The sequence below is a fragment of the Pteronotus mesoamericanus genome, unplaced genomic scaffold, assembly GCF_021234165.1.
Source record: "Pteronotus mesoamericanus isolate MK-2021 breed Mesoamerican mustached bat unplaced genomic scaffold, CSHL_Meso_final contig_42, whole genome shotgun sequence".
NCBI classification, from domain to species: domain Eukaryota; kingdom Metazoa; phylum Chordata; class Mammalia; order Chiroptera; family Mormoopidae; genus Pteronotus; species Pteronotus mesoamericanus.
The window spans coordinates 654,733-674,870 of record NW_026555157.1 but is presented as its reverse complement, the minus strand read 5'-3'; the positions used below and the strand labels follow the sequence as shown (position 1 = coordinate 674,870).

At 37.0% G+C, this 20,138-nt stretch overlaps 1 protein-coding gene across 11 annotated transcripts in view; it reads right to left on the bottom strand.

Moving 5' to 3' along the window:
- Window positions 1-20,138, bottom strand: part of ZBTB20 (zinc finger and BTB domain containing 20) — an 804,941-nt gene that overhangs the window by 130,419 nt on the left and 654,384 nt on the right. The gene's annotated exons all lie outside the window — the stretch shown is intronic.

Sequence of the window (20,138 nt, the reverse complement as noted above, 5' to 3'; positions counted from 1 at the left end):
CACATTCCAGGCTAGTGAAGGCAAGTGCATCAGTCTACAAAGACCTGTCCCAGAGTTTGCAATTCTCTCTGTGAATGTTGTGTGCTATAGATCATCGTATAAAAAGATGTGGTTCTATCATACAGCTCATTTTTAAAATATAGACATACTGTGGGTGAAAGAGATTGAGTTTTTCAGCTTACAATGTCGTTCGAAATCAGGCTGAGATTTTCCACCTGAAAGATTAGCTCTGGGCGACTTTTCCTATATTTTTCAATTGAAATGAGCTACTGAAGTAGAAAGGGGAAACTGTAGTATCTGCCCATGTACTTGATGGTATCTCTTTTGGGGACACATATGATCATATTCAATATGGATTTCCCTCTTGACTACAGATAAATGAAGGTAATTTTTTTAAAGGGGGAAAGAGGTGCTTATGAAGAGAACAGTGCCATCAGATGTTACTGGAGAGATTACTGGTAAGTCTCTTGTCCTAAAACAGGAATCATGGTGTATATAAAAGTGAAAACTATCTCTCAGTCATGCTTCAGCAATGATGTTGCTACTTGGGGTGAAAGCAGAAAACTGAAAAATGTCAGACACCTGGGAGCCCACTCAAAGACAGGTAATCTGAGAGAAGTCATAGCCAGAGTAATTTAGTTTATTTGAACACCAACCTCTTTAACAATGGCTGCTGTGACAAATCTAAAACACATGGTCCACAGTCAATCAATTTAGAGGGATGAGAGTTCAGTGAATTTGACATTGGTAGGTCCTCCTGCAGGTCTCAAAGCACGTGATAGGCAGTAGCTCAGAGCAGTGAAGTGCTTGGTAAATGCATGCTGGGTGAACTGACTGTAAAGGAGAATAAGCTTTGGTGTCAAACAGACCTTTATAACATTGCCAAAGTCACAGAGACTCTCAAAGACTCAGTTTCCCTATTTGTAAAAGGTGACAAAATTGATCCCATAAGGTTGTTTTCAGGATGACACGAGTTAACATATATAAAGTCCACGGCTGGTTATTACATAGCAATTATTATTGAGGAAAGCATAAAATGAGGCTGTAAGTAAACAAAACTGCATACTATGGATGTGCTTAGTGTGTTATATTCAAAGCATGCAGGTACAAAATATGAATACACATAGCAAAGCAAAGGTGTAATCTGTGGATTTCTATTAGAAAGGATTGGCAATAGAGACTATAAAGTTTAGAACCCCAGAGTTCTAGAATCTAAACTTGAAAGATCATCTCAGGGTTGTTTGATCTCTTTGTTCCCAGATTTTGGAATATTTCCTGGCTTACAGTAATAGCAATAACCAACATATAACTGAGCCTTTGCTTGATTTATGCTAAGCACTCTGCTTACTACTTAACATTTTTTTATTATACAGTAGTGTCACGACAATCCCATGAATTAGGTGCTGCAACCCTCATTTTGTAAAAAAAGGAAATCAAGGCATAGAAGGGTTAGGTGACTTTCTCAAAAGCATACAGCTAGTAAGTGTGGAGTTGGAGATGAAATCCAGGCAACTAACTTTAAAGCCTCCATTCTCAGCCATGATGCTGGGTTGACACACAGCAGGTATTGGCAAATATGAGTTGAATAGATAAGCAAATGCATGAAACACCAGGATTTTGATTACACTAAAAAAAATAAGTGGAAATCTGTGCACAGTCACTTGAGGGAATCCTGTGCTTGGATTATACAATCTGTACTTTTTCTCCAGCTCACCTCAGGTGGCAGCCCATCCTCAGGGGCAGGGGGAAGCCAGTCTCTGAATGGTGTTGAAAATGGATGAGGTGAAGATTGCTGCTATGACCACGCAGGGCATTGAAATATCTGAGGGCACTGAAATATCTGACGGCATTTTCAGCACTTTGAGGGGAGTGTTAGCACATGGGTTATTAATTGGCTTAATTCCAGTTCAGATAATTACATCGTGTCTCTTTAATTTTTCTCTGACCATGCCATTCTTCACTTCCTGTCACAAATGGGCTCTTTAAAAAAGCATATGAACACACACAAACATACAGTGATATTTAAGGTTTGCATAATCCTTAGGGCATTCTTTTTTCTAAATGATCAGTGTATAGTAGCCATGTAATGAGTGAATGAATGGACAAAAGAATTAAAGTTGTTGCAAAATAACTATAACTAGTTGAAGTTAAGATTTTTGTTTGGCACTGAAATAAACAGATTTTTAAACCATTTCCTTGGTGACAGGATTCCAATCATTTTTTTTTTTTCTCATGGGCAGATATTTCAAGAGCTGATGACCTGCTCGTGATAAGCTCATTTCCTTATACTATGTAGTTTCCAGCATAAAGAGGAAAGAGAGAATAGGTCCTGAATGATATCATATACTGAACTCATGGGTTCTAGAATAGTCATTAATCCAGTTATTAGGCTGGATTTGGATTTGGCAGGATTTTTTTTTTATTTGCCAAGAGTATTATTAGAATAGTCTTCAACTTACAGAATAAAAGGACAAGGAATCCCAATTTAATAAGTTTAGGAAAGTTTGTCAGTCATACACAGACAAAATGCTTCTTCTCTTCCCAAAGAATTCTTGGCCTTTGAAATACTTGAAAAGACTGTGTCTACATGGTACTAAAGAAAATCTCCTGGAAGCATATATTTTAATTATGAACACAAATGTGCCCACGGCAGAGCGTGGTTTAATAGTCCTTTTCAGTGGACATTTGTATGAACAAGTCACCAAATACATGATGCATAAAAAGTAAGAGAATGAATAAAGGGTTAATTTATTTATTATGCATTAGAGTTTCTAGACCTTTGCTTCCCAGCTTTTAGTTCAAAATTCCATGCATACTCTGCACATAATAATAAATGCCATAATTCAATGTATGCCATAATTTGATTTACTTTCAAGCACCTTTTCTGCTTCAGCTCTCAAAGCTTTCCTTCCTATAAACTTCCTCCAAATTATTCTTCGTGGTCCTCTGTAAATCATTTAAAATTGGTGTTTGTGGGAGGACTCTAATGCTGTAGTGAGATTAGTATGAAACTAGCCCTATTTCCTCCTGAGAATCAGTGGTCAAGTTCGATGCCAAATTTTAAAAACAGTGATATGCCAGCCCTTTCCCACCTCTTTCACCCCAGTAACAGTGACAGCAGTCACTCAGTGACTATTTTCTAGTTGGTCACTCATGCCTTGAGACTGAGATGTTCAGGACAAGGTCTTTGCACTCTGCCTGACATATTTAATGTATTGTCTAGTATCATGCCTGCCCATAGTGGTAGACATCTCAAGAAAGCTGGAGGGAACAGCTGCTAACTCTCTTTTTTTTTTGTGTGTGTGAATTTTTATTTGTTTTTAAGTATATTTTATTGATTATGCTATTACAGTTGCCCAATTTTTTCTTCCCTTTAGCCCCCTCCACCTGGTACCCCCATCTCTCCAGCATCCCTCCCCTTAGTTCATATCTATGGGCTATACATGTAAGTTCTTTGGCTTCTCCATTTCCTACAGTATCCTTATCCTCCCCCTGTCTATTTTGTATCTACTATTCATGCCTCTTAATTTTCCCTGTTCCTTTTTCCCCATTCTCCCCTCTCACCCGCCTCTCTGATCTCCATTTCTGTGACTCTGTTCCTGGTCTCGTTGTTTGATTAGTTTGTTTTTGTTTTTGTTAGGTTCAGTTGTTGATAGTTGTGGGTTTGTTGTCATTGTACTATTCATAGTTTTTAATCTTTTTCTTAGATAAGTCCCTTGAACATTTTATATAAAGGCTTGGTGATGATGAACTCCTTTAACTTGACCTTATCTGGGAAGCACTTTATCTGCCCTTCCATTCTAAATGATAGCTTTGCTGGACAGAGTAATCTTGGATGTAGGTCCTTGCTTTTCATGACTCTGAAAACTCTTTGCCAGCCCCTTGTTGCCTGCAAGGTTTATTTTGAGAAATCAGCTGATAGTCTTATGGGAACTCTTTTGTAGGGAACTGCCTCCTTTTTTCTTGCTGCTTTTAAGATTCTCTCCTTATCTTTAATCTTAGGTAATGTAACTATGATGTGCCCTGGCGTGTGCTTCCTTGGGTCCAACTTCTTTGAGACTCTCTGAGCTCCCTGGATCTCCTGGAAGTCTATTCCCTTTGTCAGATTGGGGAAGTTTTCTTTCATTATTTTTTCAAATAAGTTTTCAATTTCTTGGTCTCCCTCTTCTCCTTCTGGCACTCCTATGATTTGCATGTTGGAACTTTTAAAGTTGTCCCAGAGATTCCTAAGTTTCTCCTCATTTATTTGAATTCCTGTTTCTTCATTCTGTTCCAGTTGAATGTTTATTTCTTCCTTTTACTCCAAATTGTTGATTTGAGTCCCAGTTTCCTTCCCTTCACTGCTGGTTCCCTATATATTTTTCTTTATTTCACTTTGTATAGCCTTTACTTCTTCCTTTATTGTGTGTCCATACTCAGTCATTTTGCTGAGCATCCTGATTACCAGTGTTTTGAACTCTGCATCTGATATGTTAACTATCTCCTTGTCGCTTAGTTCTTTTTCTGGAGTTGTGATCTGTTCTTTAATTTGCACCATATTTATTTGTCTTGGTCTAACTCTCTTAAGTTCATTTTATGCTACTGCAATTTATTCTCACTGTGCCCCAAGTTCCTAGTATGTGAAAGATATACTATCACCCCAAGACTAGTGATTTGATGCTTAGACCAAAGTAGCATCGTTGGGTAGAATATTTAAATATTAGCTGGCAAAAAGCACTGTTATTGGTGCTTTGCATAGCCTCATCATTGTTTTAACAGCAAGAAGTCCTTGGAAAACACATTTCAAATTTGAAATTTAAGTGAATTTTGAATTCAAAAGAAAATTGAACATTATTTATATCAGCTATCAGAGGTGGTAAGTAACTACTTGGTTTTAAGTTTACATGTTATCTAGAAACAACCTGATAGAGTTTATAAAAGCACAACCTCTTAGACCTAGGAGGTATTTAGGAGATTTTCTGGTTCTCTTTGCTTACAGAGAAGTAAGTGGCAGAGAAATTTTATAGAATAAACTTAAGGTCACAAAACTTGGTAGAAGCAAAGCTACTACTGGAACCCATTCTCCTGTCTCCTGGTCCCACACCTTCCTCAGTCACACACTTGCCTTTCATAGCCCTGCTACCCTCCTTTAGGACATGTATTTATTAAAGAAACTCTTAAATTCTGGTGCTGAGAAAGGGGTACTCCATTCCTAATGTAGTCTAATAAACACACTAGAAAGAGACTGTGGTAGGCTGCATAATACCTGCAAAAGATACCTATGTCCTAACCCACAGAACCTATAAATGTTACCTTACATGGAAAAGGGATCTTGTGAATGTGATTAAACTTAAGGGTATTGAGGTAGGCAGGTTACACTGGATTATCTTGGTAGGCTCTAAGTGTAATCACAAGGATTCTTCTATGAGAGAGGCAGAAGGACAAGAGCTAACAGTAGTTGTAATGACAGGAACAAGAGTTTGGAGTTACTCATAGAATGGATCATGAGCAAAAGATTGTAGATGGCTTCTGGAAGCTAGGAAAGACAAGAATATTGTTTATCCCCTAGAACATCCAGAGGAACCAGCCCAACCATTATCAGATACCTTGATCTGAACATTATTTCATAACAGCTGAAATATTTCTTAGCTTTTTAAAAAAGCTGACATATTACCTTGTTGACTCAAACTAAACGTGTGATACAAGAACTTCTTATGAGTCTTCAGAAAAATATTGACTAGGATAGGCCAAGAATAAGCCTCTCTCTGTCTTGGCATTAAGAAATTCCTTCTAGGTTGACATGGAGATAGCCATCTGAAGATTGTTGTTTAATGGGTCAGTTGCCTATAGATCCACCTAATCATATTTCCCCCTGTCTAGTATTACAGGGGCTCTTCATTGGTGGGTTGGCAATCATAACTCCAAGATGATCTACAATAGTAATTTCTAGGTAAAAGCAAACTGAAGGGTTTTGCTGCTCAATTCTTGAGTGCCAGATCTGAACTCATTCTAAACAATGAGATACTCTCTGGCTAGTGTGCACCCTGCATTTGTTCTGCTCTTTCCCAATGGAGGTGAGAAATAGAGAAAAGCAGCAGCATGAGGAAGCATCATGCAAAATAAACTTCCTTCTTATTTGACTGTCTTGCCTTAATGTATCATTGCCATTAAGTAACTGCATACAATCTGTAGGACAGGGCTCCTAAAAGAGTGGAGTTTGGCAGCATCGGCATTGCCTAGAAACTTGTAAGAAAAATAAATCCTTGGGCCTTACTCCAGACTACTAAGTCAGACATGCAGAGGTAGATATCTGAGTGCCTATATTTTAAAAAGTCCTTTAGTTAATTCTAGAGCCTGGCTGAGAACCACTGTCACAGCAAATCTATGAGGTTTGGCATGTTCACTGAATTGTGAGCAAGATCACATGCTCCCCTGTGTGTAGTTGTGGCTCTGTTGCCAGCTATGTGACCTTAAATCAGGTTCTTACTCTGTCTATCTCCTCATCTACAAAATGGGAATGATGAAAATAAGAATAACAACAACAACAATAATAATCCCACTGTCTATGCAAAAGGCTAATGTAGAACTAAATAATGTCATAAATGTGAAAACATTTTATAACTGCAGCCAGGATTATTATTATGGAAAAAACATTAAGTATTGTAAGTGTCCTAAGACTGAGGTGTTGGGGGTATTGTCTTGATATTTCATATTAGCTGAGGCTCCAAAGTAATAGTAAGAAAGTTAAAGAAACTCAACATGTCAGGTCCAATTCTTTAAGCCAAAATGAAGCCTGGAAGTCTGTAGATTTTTAAAGGATGTGACATTGAATAGAGGAGTCACTGACCAGTGTTTGTGGAACTAAATGTTGAATTTCTTGATTTGACATTCTACCTTGTATTCTTCTGCCTTTTCTACTCATCAGGAAGCAAAATTTAGTGACAGCTTTGAATTCTATATTGCCAATGAGAACCTTTGTCTTGTAAAACTCAAAACCACATTTCTTTATCAATTCCCAGTGACACTCGGTTTTAGTAATGTGGTCCGTGATTTCCATAATTTCCATACCATATTCTTAAATAAGTAAGAAGCTCCAGGAAGCCAACTCAAAGACAACTGATTACATTCACAGATTTTTCAACAGGAAAAAAAAAAAAAGAAACCATAAATCTTCGGTGGGAAGGATTATCTATATCAGGATATGACTTTTGTAAATATTGAAGTGATTAGGGGTCTGAATAAAACTCTGACACAACCAGGTTAAACACAACCATGATTTTCATAGAAAATTATCAGGATTTTGTCCTATCTCTGAGTAATAAAATTTTGCAGTATTTATCAATGGCGCTGTATAAATGGGAAAAAACACTCTATAGAAGATAGCTAACTATATCTTGTCAGTCTTGCATGAAATCATAGTCTTTTGGCCTGAGGGCTCTTCCATCCTCTGAAGACTAGAGCCTACAGGTTTGCATTTTGGCTTTTCCTCTCTGCCTTTCAGGATAGCTCTGGTATGACAAAGGTTCTGTGTGCCTTGCTGCTTCCTCTGAGCCAGTCACAATGTGTGCATCAGGACAAGCAGCTGCAACTTTTAAGAGCTCTGTGTTGTAAGCAACTCATCAGTCCTTTCAAACTTCATATATTTTTCATTTGTAAAATGTGGGTAATGTTTGCCTTACCAGTTTCAGAAGTTGTTGACATCACAAGTTGAAGATCGAAAGGGAAGGATGTATTCAAAATGCTTTGTAAGCTAAAGACCCCATTTGCTTGGCATTATCGATGTTATTATTTACACTTAAATAGAAGAGTAAAAGTATGTATAGAAACATTGGGTATAGTAGACTGCATATTTTTAAAACTTTAAACTGTACAGACTTCCATGGTTTTCCCTTGAATTTACACTAATCTCCCTGTCAGGTTATAACTAAAGTGGTAATTACAGATTAGGTCCCTATATGATCTCTGGATTGATTCTGATCAGTTATACACTAAATAGACACTGTTGCAGAATTTAGTATGATTGTGTCCTAGCCAATTCTGCTTTAAATATGTTCCCTGAGTAAAAACAAATTTAGTATTACAAAATTGAAGGAATCATGGCATCCAAGACTGGGTATCGAGGAGTGAAAATATCTTCAAAGGTCATTCTTTGGGAGCTTAACATCAAACATCTACTTAGAAATGTCTATTTGTTCAACAAACATTCCTGCAGAAAAATTTGTAGTGAGGCTACTGGATGTTCAACATTTAAAAGAAAAGGAACATGTATTCTACCTTAATAAAAATGATTATTGCTTGAATTGCCCAAATTGTGTTTAAACAAATATATGAGACTAGTTGAGATGAAGTTCTCAAGCATTGTTGCTTTTTAAGTACTGTAAAGATGTATGGTACCCAATCAGAGAGTCCTTCCAATGAAAGGGCAATGAACTATGTGGCATATTTTAAAATTAGTCATTAACACATTTGTGCAAAGACCATGTCTGAATATCTTGAATTGTTCCTTAACAGTTTCTTAAACTTTCAATTGTTGTATACAATCCTACCTTTTCTGTCTTATACTATTCTTAACTAGACTATATGCTCCCTGAAGATAATCCCTGACTTATATTTCTTGAAATTTGCCTTTGCCTCCAGCACAGTGGTTTGCACGTAGCATTTGCTTCCAAAATACCTGCTGTTTAATTGGATGTACTTCTTATTGGCATTTCTCGGGGGCAATTAAGGCACATAAAGTGCCCATAGATAAATGCATCATTATCACTGAGGTGAAGTTGCGGTTCTTAATTTTTTTTTTAAATTATGCATTGGGCCACTTATTTTTTCCCATGTGACACTTAACCCGACTAATTATAGAAGTGAATAGAAAAACATGATTCTCTTTTAAAAAGCTCACTTTACATGCAACTTTTTGAGAAATTCAGCTAATATGTCAAGCAGGGGTGATGGTGAGGCTCTATATAATAATACAGTTTTGATGGAAAATATTTTAAATTAAAGCAAGCTACCCATAAAATTACATAAGCATAAATATGCATTTTCCCACAAACACATGTTTGCACATCCTTAAATTTAAATTAATGCAAAAAAAATATATATATATTCTTTTGTTCTGGTGGAATACAAATGATGAAGACTAATAAATGAACAAATAAAGCACTGAGTACCCATCAATGTCTGCTCAATTCTGGTCAAGGAGGTGAAGTGAAGTTTCCCTTAAAGTCAGAGAATGTAGTGGATAAAAAGGACGTGAATAGCTAGGGGGATTTCCTGAGGCCATTGCAGACCAGCTCACACACTATTAAGAGGCTCATTTTCATGAGACTTTTGGTTGTATTTGTAACACTTGCTGTGGGTCCCCTAGAGCATTAAGTGCCACATCACAGCACTACAAGAACAGGACTAAATGTGAGAAGGTACATTACAAGATTCTTTTTCTTTCAGATCTAAATATCCAGGAGTTCTGTTGATATTTCCAAGACAACTTTTTCCTGTTCTCCTTCTCCCACCAACCCCCACGCACTCCTTTCTGTAGGATTATATGGAAAGGACTTTTTGTTTTTAGTAAAAAACTGAATTCTTGTACTTCTAAAATATGACCAACTGCAAAACCTGTGGATTAGTACTGTTAATTATTTCCATAGGTAGAACATATTTCATGAAAAAGAAAAAAGAAAACCTGGGTCTGACTGGTAAGTTTGTTCTAGGTTAAGGATTTAGCTAGTTTGGTATTTGTTCTCTATTAGGTTTAGTGCATATTAATTGTTACATATTTTAACATTTCATGACTGCATTAAATTATTAATTTGAAATTATTAGCTGGTACAGCCATCTTTTTTCCCCCTCCCTGAAACAGTGCCACTTGTTTTTTCTAAGTTTGGTTCAAAACAAAAAGTCTGGCATCTAATTTGTCAAGAAAACAAATGTGAAGTTCATAAAAAGAACAGGAATCATGAAAAGAATGAGATCCAATCTCAAAATGATCAGGGAGAACAAAACTCACTAAATCCTCAAAGCAAATATAGAAGATAAGGCCTTCCTTTTGTAGATGAAGAGGCTGAGACTCAGGGAGGCTGAGTAACTTCCCCAGTATCCAGTTACAAGGTGGCAGAGCTGAGTGCCAAACCCCTGTCTGTCTCACAAAGCTTGTTCTCTGTTCTTTTTTTTTTTTTAAATTCTTTTTATTAAAGTATAGTTGACATACAATATTAGTTTCAGGTGTATACTGTAGTGATTTGACATTTATGTTATGATGTGATCACTACAAGCCTAGTAACCATCTGTCACAGTACCAAGTTATCATATTATTTACTATATTCCCTATGCTGTACATTATATCCCATGACTGGAAGTTTGTATCTCCTGTTCCCCTTCAACTTTTTCACTCATCCCCTCATCTCCCCCTCTACTGGCAACTACCAGTTTGTTCTATGTATGTTCTTTTTTCTTTTACACCCTCCAGCCCCAGACACTTAAGGTCTTTGGCTATTCAGGAGTTTCTGCCATCAGGTTCATTCAGTGAAATAACAATTTCAACAATTGTAGTAATTGTTAAATATATAGGTACATGTATAATCTATTAAGTATACACATGTACTTACTATACATATGATTATATACACTATGTGTTTGCCATATATACTTAATAGCCAATACTTATTAGCACTTAACAGTGTCAGATATTACTTGAAGCACTTTATTACTTGTTAATTGATATTTAGTACTATTTACTTAGTTCTCATAATATCTCTATAAGGTAGAAATTATTATCTTCCAGTTTGACAGATGAGAAAAGGCATACTAGTTGTACGTGGCACAGCCCACACTCCTTTCTATTCCCCTTATTCTCTCACGGATCTTTGACTATTTGTTACCCCTGAAGAATATATTTGACCTCTGGCCTATTCTTTTATTTATTTATTTTATTATTATTTTTTTTAATGCAGATTGGTATTATTTTTTTTAAATGTCAAAATCCATGATAAAATATCAAAAAATTTAAATCCATTATAGTCTCAGCAATTAAAGCTATATGACACCATCACAGAATAATCAAGTAGATCACTGAAAAAAAAAAGCATTCTAGAAACAAATGTATATATATGTCTAACAATGTAATACATGATTAAATTGATATTTCAAATCAATGGGGAAAATAAAGCTTATTCAACAAATAAAGTGCATGGACCACTATTACTTAATTAAATAAAACAAATATAGAGTCCTATTTCACACATTATACAAAATATATTCAGGTGAGTTAAATATCAGAATGTAAAATCTAAGGAGTTTTAGAAGAAAATACAAAATATTATTTTTCTGATCCTTAAGTATAATATTCAAACCCAGAAGCTATAAAGTAAAATACTTACAAAGTAAGATGACTATATTAAACATTTAAGACTTTACAGTAATATATATATATAAATTAAAGGACAAATAATAGAATAGGAAAGTATTTGCAACACATCTAAAAAAGGATTACTAGTTTTTTGGGTTTTTTTTTTTAGGGAAAAAAATTCTACAAACATTTAATCAAAGAATGGATAAAGAATACCAAAAAGTAATTTAAAGCTTTTTAAAAATAATATAAATAGAAAAAATATACAAAAACAGGTTTAGTTTCAAAAAGTAATAAAGTAACAATTAAAATAACACATCATTGTCCCAATCAGATTAATAAATATTGAAAATATTGGTAACATCAATTATTGGTTACTGTGAAAGGAACTGGGTATTCATAGACTCTTTTTCTTTATCTTCTTAAAGCGGTCCCTTTAGCATATCTTGCAATGCTGGGTGGGTGGATGTGTATTCTTTTAGCCTTCCTTTGTCTGAGAAACTCCTTATTTCGTCTTCCATTTTAATTGAGAACCTTGCTGGGTAGAGCAGTCTTGGTTGCAGGCCTTTGCTTTTCATGACTTGGAATATTTCTTGCCATTCCCTTCTGGCTTGTAGTGTTTCTCTTGAGAAGTCAGCTGCTAGCCGTATTGGGGCTCCCTTGTATGTTACTACCTGTTTCTCCCTTGCTCTCTTTAGGATTCTGTTTGTCTTTAATATTTGCCATTTTAATGATGATGTGTCTTGGAGTGGGCCTCATTGGGTTCCTCTTGAATGGGACTCTCTGTGCTTCCTGGACTTGTGTGGCTTTTTCCCTCTGCCAATTATGGAAGTTTTCCATCATTACTTTTTCAAACAGGTTCTCTATCCCTTGCTCCTCTTCTTCTCCTTCTGGTATTATTATGTTTCAGGTTGTCCTGCATTTCCCAAAATGCTTCTTCATCCTTTTTGAGTCTTTTTTCATTTTCTTGCTCTTTCTGGGAGCTTTTTTCTACCTTATCATCTGCCTCGCTGATTTGATCATCTGCTTCATCTAGCCTACTTTCGATTCCTTCTACTGTTTTCTTCAATCCAGAAATTGTACTCTTCATTTCCTCTTGTCTCTTATTGATAGTTTCTATGTCCTTTTTCATGCTGATATAGTCTGCAGTAAGTTCCTTGGAGTTTCCCTGTAGTTTTTTGAAAATCTCTCTGAGCTCACTGAGCTCATTGAGCTTCCCTAGACCATTGTTTTGAACTCAGTATCTGATAGTTTACTTGCCTCTATTTCCTTTAGTTTTCTTTTTGGGGATTCCTCCTTTCCCTTCGATTGGGGGGTGTTTCTTTGTCTTCCTATTATTTGTGAGGCTCATCTTTTTTTGCTTCTGCTTCTTCAATTGATCTGTTTTGATTTCCTGACCTTGTGGTATAAGCTTCAATGGTAGGCGACTGCTGTTTTTTCTTTCTGGACCTGCCTCTGATGATGTCAGATGTTGACCCTGTCTGATCTTAGAGAGTCTGTTCGAGACTTTCAGGAATCTACTGTCTGTGGCTGGCTCCTTCATATGTTAATCTAGTCACTCTGCACTCAGGAGTCAGGCTTAGGCACAACAGGGCAAGGCAGAGTCCTTCCAGGGATCAGGGTTACTGGGTCCTCTCATCTGCTGCCAGTCAGGGGAGTGGTCTGCCTGAGCAAGATGGCTGCTGCTGCTGTATGGGAGAGGAGTCAGCACTGGGATCCCGCCGGCTGCTCTCTCAGTTCTCTCCCCAAAGGCTCCGTCTCCAGACTCTCCTTAAGCGTCTCTAGACCACTCTGCGCCCCTTTTAGCCAGGGATCTATTATCTGTGGCTGTTACTCTGTACTCAGCAGTCAGGCTTTAGCACCACCGGGCAAGGGCAGAGTCCCTCCTGGGGGCGGGGCTATTGCGTCCTCTCAGACACGCTGTTGCCACTCAGAGGAGTGGTCTGCCTGAGCAAGATGGCTGCTGTTGTATGTGGGATGAGTCAGCACCGGGATCCTGCTGGCTACTCTCTCAGTTCTCTCCCCAAAGCTTCCTTCCCCAAAGCTTCCTTCCCCAGTCTCTCCTCAAGCGTTTCCAGCCCACTCTGCCCCCACCTTTGCCAGAGACCAGGGTAAATGGCATTTAGGTTGTGCTAACGCTGATTTTTCTGTCTGTTCAAGGTTATAAGTCTTCACTCTCGTTATTGTTCAGTTTTTTGTTTTAAGTGATTTCTCCACAGTTTAGTTGTAATTCCAGATTGGTCCTGGGAGGAGGTAAGTGTGACTTCCATTCACTCTTCTGCCATCTTGATTTCGCCTCTGGCCTATTCTTTAGACTTTATTCCTCTTAGGTGATAATGAATGGATCTTAGAAGATGGGGGAACTCAACTATTAACTAGTCAACAGTTTAATCGTTAGGAAAAAAAACAACACACAACTTAGTGGAAAACCCCATTTGTAAAGGAGAATGTCCCCAAAGCCAGATTTTATGGCCTGGGAAATAGGAGAGACTCTGGTTAGTTGAACTTTTGGGGTCTCATATGCAAATAACACATGTGCAACCATCAATATACAAATCCACTTTAACTCAACATATGAGGACTGTCCAGAAAGCATCCAGCCATGTACCATGAAAAATAGATATTTATTGAAGAAGATACAAGAAACATTGTATATAGGACAATGATGCCTCAGTCCCCTTCAAAGTAGGCACCTTGGGACCTCACACAGTTCTTCCAATTGCCATCAGTTGCCCTGTCATATTTTCCTGAATCTCATTGATGACTTGAAATATTTTCTCTTTCAGAGATGATTTTAGTTTTGGGAAAAGCCAGAAGTTACAGGGTGCCAAATCTGGGCTATAGTGGGGCTGAGTCAGCTGGGTGATTTGATGTTTTGCCAAAACACTCTGCATGAGATGTGATGCATGAATGGGCATGTTGTTGTGATGAAGCTGCCAATCACCAGTTGCCCATAGCTGCAGCCTTCTGAATCATCTGAATAGCTTTCATGGAGGAATGTTCAAGCTTAACAAAAAACTGGATGCAGATTTGTTGCTCTACTTGCTCAATCATTTTAAATGGAACGGCCACACAGTACACATGCTCACTCAATAGTGTCTACTGCCCCCGCTGACTAGTACAGTGAAGTTGTCATTATTCACACATGAGCATTCCAGTCCACTCTCCTTGGCTGCCAGGTTCCATCGATATCGTACAAACCATTCTCATTATATTAATAATGGCTGGACTTTTTCTAGACAGACCTTGTACATTTAATGAGCACCTACTAGGACCTAAGCTCTAGAAAATGGCTTACAAAGGTAAGTAAGAAGCCATGAATCTAGTATTTAGAATATGGGAGAAAATAAACACCACATAACTAAAATACAATGCAAAATAAGGTAAGCCCTGGCTGGTGTGGCTCAGTGGTTGATTATCAGCATGTGAACCGAAGGGTCACTGGTTCGATTCCCAGTCAGGGCACATGCCTGGGTTGAGGGCCAGGTCCCCAGTAGGGGGCATGTGAGAGGCAACCACACATTGATGTTTCTCTCCCTTTTTTTCTCCCTCCCTTCCTTTTTCTAAAAAATAAATAAAATCTTAAAAAAACTAGAGTGAATACCATAAAGAGTTGCTAACAAAATTCTGTCAGTTCAGTGGCCTACAGAATGACATTTGATGGACACTGATAAAAGTTACTTTAAGAAGGTAGTGTTTGAGATGGACTTTGGGACATAGTAAAAGTTCTAATAGAATTTGGAGAGATGGGTTTTAGGCAAGGGGCACAGAGTAAAAGAATACAGCTAGAAAAGCACAAAATATACTCAGGGTTGACTTGACTGGTTTCTAGAATACTCTAAGGATAATAGCAGTAGTTTGAGATGTTGTGGGTGGCACATCCTGGTGGAAATGTCCATTTGGTAGCTGGAAACCCATGTCTGCAGTACCAGGACTAGATGCTCAGCTCTTCAGGGAGGTGATATAAATGTGTGACTGCAGCTTTATGGTTCTGTAAAATTGCCCACAGACTGCAAGAATACAGTGATGGAAGAAAGAAAAGCAAACTTACATTCTGTGGGCAGATGAAGGAAGAATGGATGAAGGAGCAAGGAAAGACCATTCAGATGCCATAAAAACAGATGCTATAGAGTCCAAAGGTGAAGAATGCTCTTGGTCAAACCAGTCAAATCAGAAACAGTGAAGCTAGCGCTGCCAAGAGGAAGAAGCATATTTAAGAGCTAGAGTCTTCATGACTAGACTTATCTTTGAAGAACTGCTTCTTGTTCCTTTGCACTCTTTCTTCAAACTCATATAAGTACTCAACCACACATATAAACAAACATTTCCCCCCTGTGGAATTATTAACTTTGAAGCACTCAAACCATATCCAGAAGTTTTATGAGTAAAGTCCAAATTTTATTGCTTGAGTTTTATTTAAAAGATGACTGACTTTTTGATGCACAGGTTAATTGTTCCTTGATGGCAGTGCAAATTTATTCATATTTTATTCAATGAGTACTTTGGGGGACTTTTGTATCTGCTAGACACTGTGCTAAGTGCTGGATCAGAAGAATTTCCATAAATGCTTAGATGCCTTTTACCTGTGAGCTTCTCTGCTTCCTCTGGTTAGCACGAAGTTGATGTCTCAATGATGATGAGTTTCAATCCCAGTTCTTGTGTTTTGAGTTTGTTTTATTAAGTTACATATTTATGTGTAATTTTTCTGTTTCAAGGTGCTTTTAAAAAGTTTTAAATAATTTTTGGTATCAGCAAAAGGTGCTTCAGGAGAACAAACCAACTCCAGGCCATCACAGGAACTGGTTTCCTTGCTTTTCCATGGTGGTAGTCTATTATGTGTGCAAGAATACTTTTTCAAGCATTAAAATGACTATGGCAATCTTATTCTTGCCTGTATCCTCTGTAGAATAAATGAAGAAGAATAATCAGCTTTAGCTAGAGAATTAAAAAATAGCTTCAGGATATGTTCCAATTCTTGGGTCACATGAAGGAAGGAAGCCCTATGGAAGAGGATCTATAAAAGCTACCTTTGGGGCATACATGTGAAATTGTATATGTATTATTTTTCTAATATTGGCCCAATAAATCACTTCAGCATTCCACTGTGTGTACAAATATTTTTCTCCCCTTCAAAATACGATTCTGGCTGTGTACATTGTTTTGTACCTTCATTCTTTCAGGACATATACTTTTAAACCCTGCATAGTATTTCATTCCATGGCTATAGCAACATACATTTAAGTGACCCCCTATTTTTGGACATTTAGGTTACAGTTCAAGCTTTGTCGTTTTCAATAATGCTCTGTTAAACACCAAGCACTCACAGATTTTTCTATGCTATTATTTATTGGGAAGAAATTTTTGGAAGCTTTAAAACTTGATACCTAAAGCAAGGAAACGATACATCTATCACAAGCAAAGAAAGAAAAGTCAAATGCCTCTGGGAGCCAGGGTGGTGGAGTGAATGAGTGAAGCGGGTATGGCATAAAATCTGGGGTGATAGAGGGAGGCTTTGTCAAACTGGAGAGGAAATGGCTTGTCTGCAGGAAACAGCCACCGCTCTGTTCCAGATATTGGTGCCATGTAAAAATGTATGTCTAAAACTGCCAGATCTTCAAACTTTCAAGAGAAGCTGGAAAAAAAAATCTGGATTATTTTTGGTGAGATCTCTTGATCTTTAAAAGTTGGCTCAAACTCTCAAATTATTTTAAAATACTCCTTGTACCAAAAATAATTCTATGGGCTAGCAAGATGCAGCTCAGAGGCCCTAATAACTTTCAAATTGAAGAAAGGGAACCCTGGTATACGGAAATATATTTCTAGGTGGTGAGTTAAGCCAATAAAGTTTTGCTTCAAGTTATTCCAGTAACAAGTAAAGTGATGTGGAGAAACTGAATCTCAATAAACAAATATTGGAAGCTGGGCCAGTACTACTCCCCATTTAATCACCCACAAAAAATTAACTACAAACTTCTAAAATGTTTCAGACTTCTCAAAGAAACATGCTTTAATTACATAATACTTTAGAGCAGTGCTCTGTGTGGTGCTATCTAATGATAATTTCCCTTCACTTTCCATCTGAAGAAACATTTCCCATGAACATCCACCTGCACTACTTTCTTTTGTAAAGAGGAGGTGGTATTTGGCTATGCTCTGGTTCTGATTCATGAGAAATCAGCCCAAGCCCAACATTTCTGTTCTTGACAGATTTTGGTTTTTAAATCTGTAGAACGCAATGTTTCTCTGGGCTGAGTTCTAGCATGCCAAGTTTTGGCTGGCCACAGACTTTGACATCTGAGTGAAAAATCTTTCAACAATGGCATTTAAACTGAAGAATCAACAGACCTTTAATTATAACACTGCTTGTAATCCCCCCTCCTTTTATCATGATGTTCAAATTGCCTCAAATCACTAACTGCACGGACAGCATGTTATTTCATTTGCCAATGGAAATATCATAATTTGGAAACTTGGTGGCTTGAGAATGTGTATTAATTTTTGAAAAATCAGTATTACTTTATTCATCATAAATTAAAGGGGCATATGGAATGAAGGTCAAAATCACTGATTCATTAGAAATAAAAAACAAAAAATACTCAGCATACAATTTTTTAACATATCTAAAATGTTCAAGATTTATTTAGATAAGAGAAATATTTCTACTTGAAAATTAGACATTTAATACATAGAAATATGGAGTTTCTTTTTTGTGAGCATTCACTAAGTGCCTCCATATTTCTCCATATAATGTTAGGTGACCATTTTTTATGGCTTTATTAAATGACAAAGCCTCAGATAACCCAATGTTTCACTTATATAATAACAAAATACTGCAAAGAATTTAGGAATCCTTTCAATACTTCCTTGTTAGAAAGCAATATTGAAAAAGTACTTAACTTATATCTAACTTGTCTATCTACATATACATAATGGACAAATTAGATGTAAATATGAAAAATGTTTCTTTCCATGTTTTATACTAGCTTTGTAAGTTTTTGTTTTTTTTAAAATATAGAGCTTGCTTACATGGAGTCCCTTTTCATTTTGAAGAGAAACCTGGTTCTAGATTTCCAGGAAATGTATTTATTTAGACCAAACAATATGCCAATATTTTACATATAATTTCTAAATTTTCGTAATATATATATAAGATTGGTATCATTAACCTTGGTTAAATTATTTTTCTGAGCCTCAGTTTCCTCATTAATAATAGGGGATTTAGAGCCTTAATGAACATGGATTTTAAGTGTTGGAGTTTGGATATGACCGTAGATCTGACTTAAAAGGTTCTACTTTGTTTAGGGGCAAAAAATAGCTCCCTGAAATGCAGACAACTTTTCCCTATATAATCAATCTTGCTTTTTCAATACAGTGTGTTATCATGAGGTCACATTCTTAATTATGTTTATCACTACCTTGTGACTTGGCAATTCATCTTCAAACAGAGTATCAATTCACGTTGTAAGGACAGGCACAGAAGCCATGGGTCTCTGATTTCCTGTAGCAGACCTGGTTTCAAATCTTGCCTTACTATTCACACAAATATGCCATATTTATAAAATTATGTTCTGTCTTTGTTCAGAAAATGTGGCCTCTATCGTTATCTGCTTTGTGTGCAAACTGTAGCTGAAAAAGTCAGGTACAGAAAACTCTGACTAGTATATAACACTCAAGAATTACATCCTCCATGCAGAACCAGCAGAGGTAATCCAAATCAAAGTTGTTGACGGAAGTGGAGATAAGAAATATTATTAATAATAGTAACTGCATGCATTGAACTCTTAACAAAATGTTCCTGATCCTATTTATATATAATATTTGATCCTCATTATATGCCCATTACATATGAGGAAACAGAGGCTTAGAGATGATAAATAACTCACATGCCTAGTAGATAGCATATGATGTCAGTGCTTATACTTCACTGACTTTACTAAACTATCTCCAGGAGCTGAGGAACAAAATCTAAAGAGGTAAATTTAAAGAGCACTTATAAGATTTTAAGTGGAAGATGGAACCAAGGCTCGAGGTTTGGAGTAGGAACAGATTAAAAACTAAGGTCTGGGTCCAACATGGTGGAGGCCAGCAGGTGTCTGACATACAGGGTGGTCATGTGACATTACAAGTATAGTGGCACACAGAGCTGAGTGGGGAGAGAGAAAGAGAGAGGGAGAGAGGGGGAGAAAGAAGGGTGGGAGAGAGAGTCTGTGGGGGTGATAGATAAGATAAATTGAGCTGCTTGCCTGATTTCCTAAGTTATTCTTGTTTATAAATGTAAATAAAGCTTTGTGTGTTTCTGACCGGGGGCAAAGATGATATACCTGGGAGCCCTGTGAACATCTCTTTTCGCATGTTAGTAATTGAAGGGGGGAAAATACCCAGTTGTCCATTATGCTTCTTTTTAAAAATATAAATATCTCCAAAAGGGTTAAAACTCATTTACACCTTGGAGTAAATTACCTTGAAGAGGTTACCAGACCACCTGATTGAGTGTAATTAAAATGAAAAAGCCCCAGTTTGACTGGGGAAAGGTAATGGATAACTATGGAGCTGAAGGAGGAAAAAGGGTAAATGGGGATGAGAGAAGGCCTTCCCTGGAGAGTGGGAGGGTACCAAATATAATTCTGTGAAAACATTGTGAAGAGCTACATAAATGTAAACTAGTTGTGGCATTATTATCATTAGTCCTACTCTGCATTTATGCCTGGAATTTTGGTAGTAGCCATTGTGAAGTCAGAATCGCAATTGGTTGCTAATTTCTGATATGAATATTGAGCAAAATACCATACATATAGCAGCACCTCAATAAATACTTGTT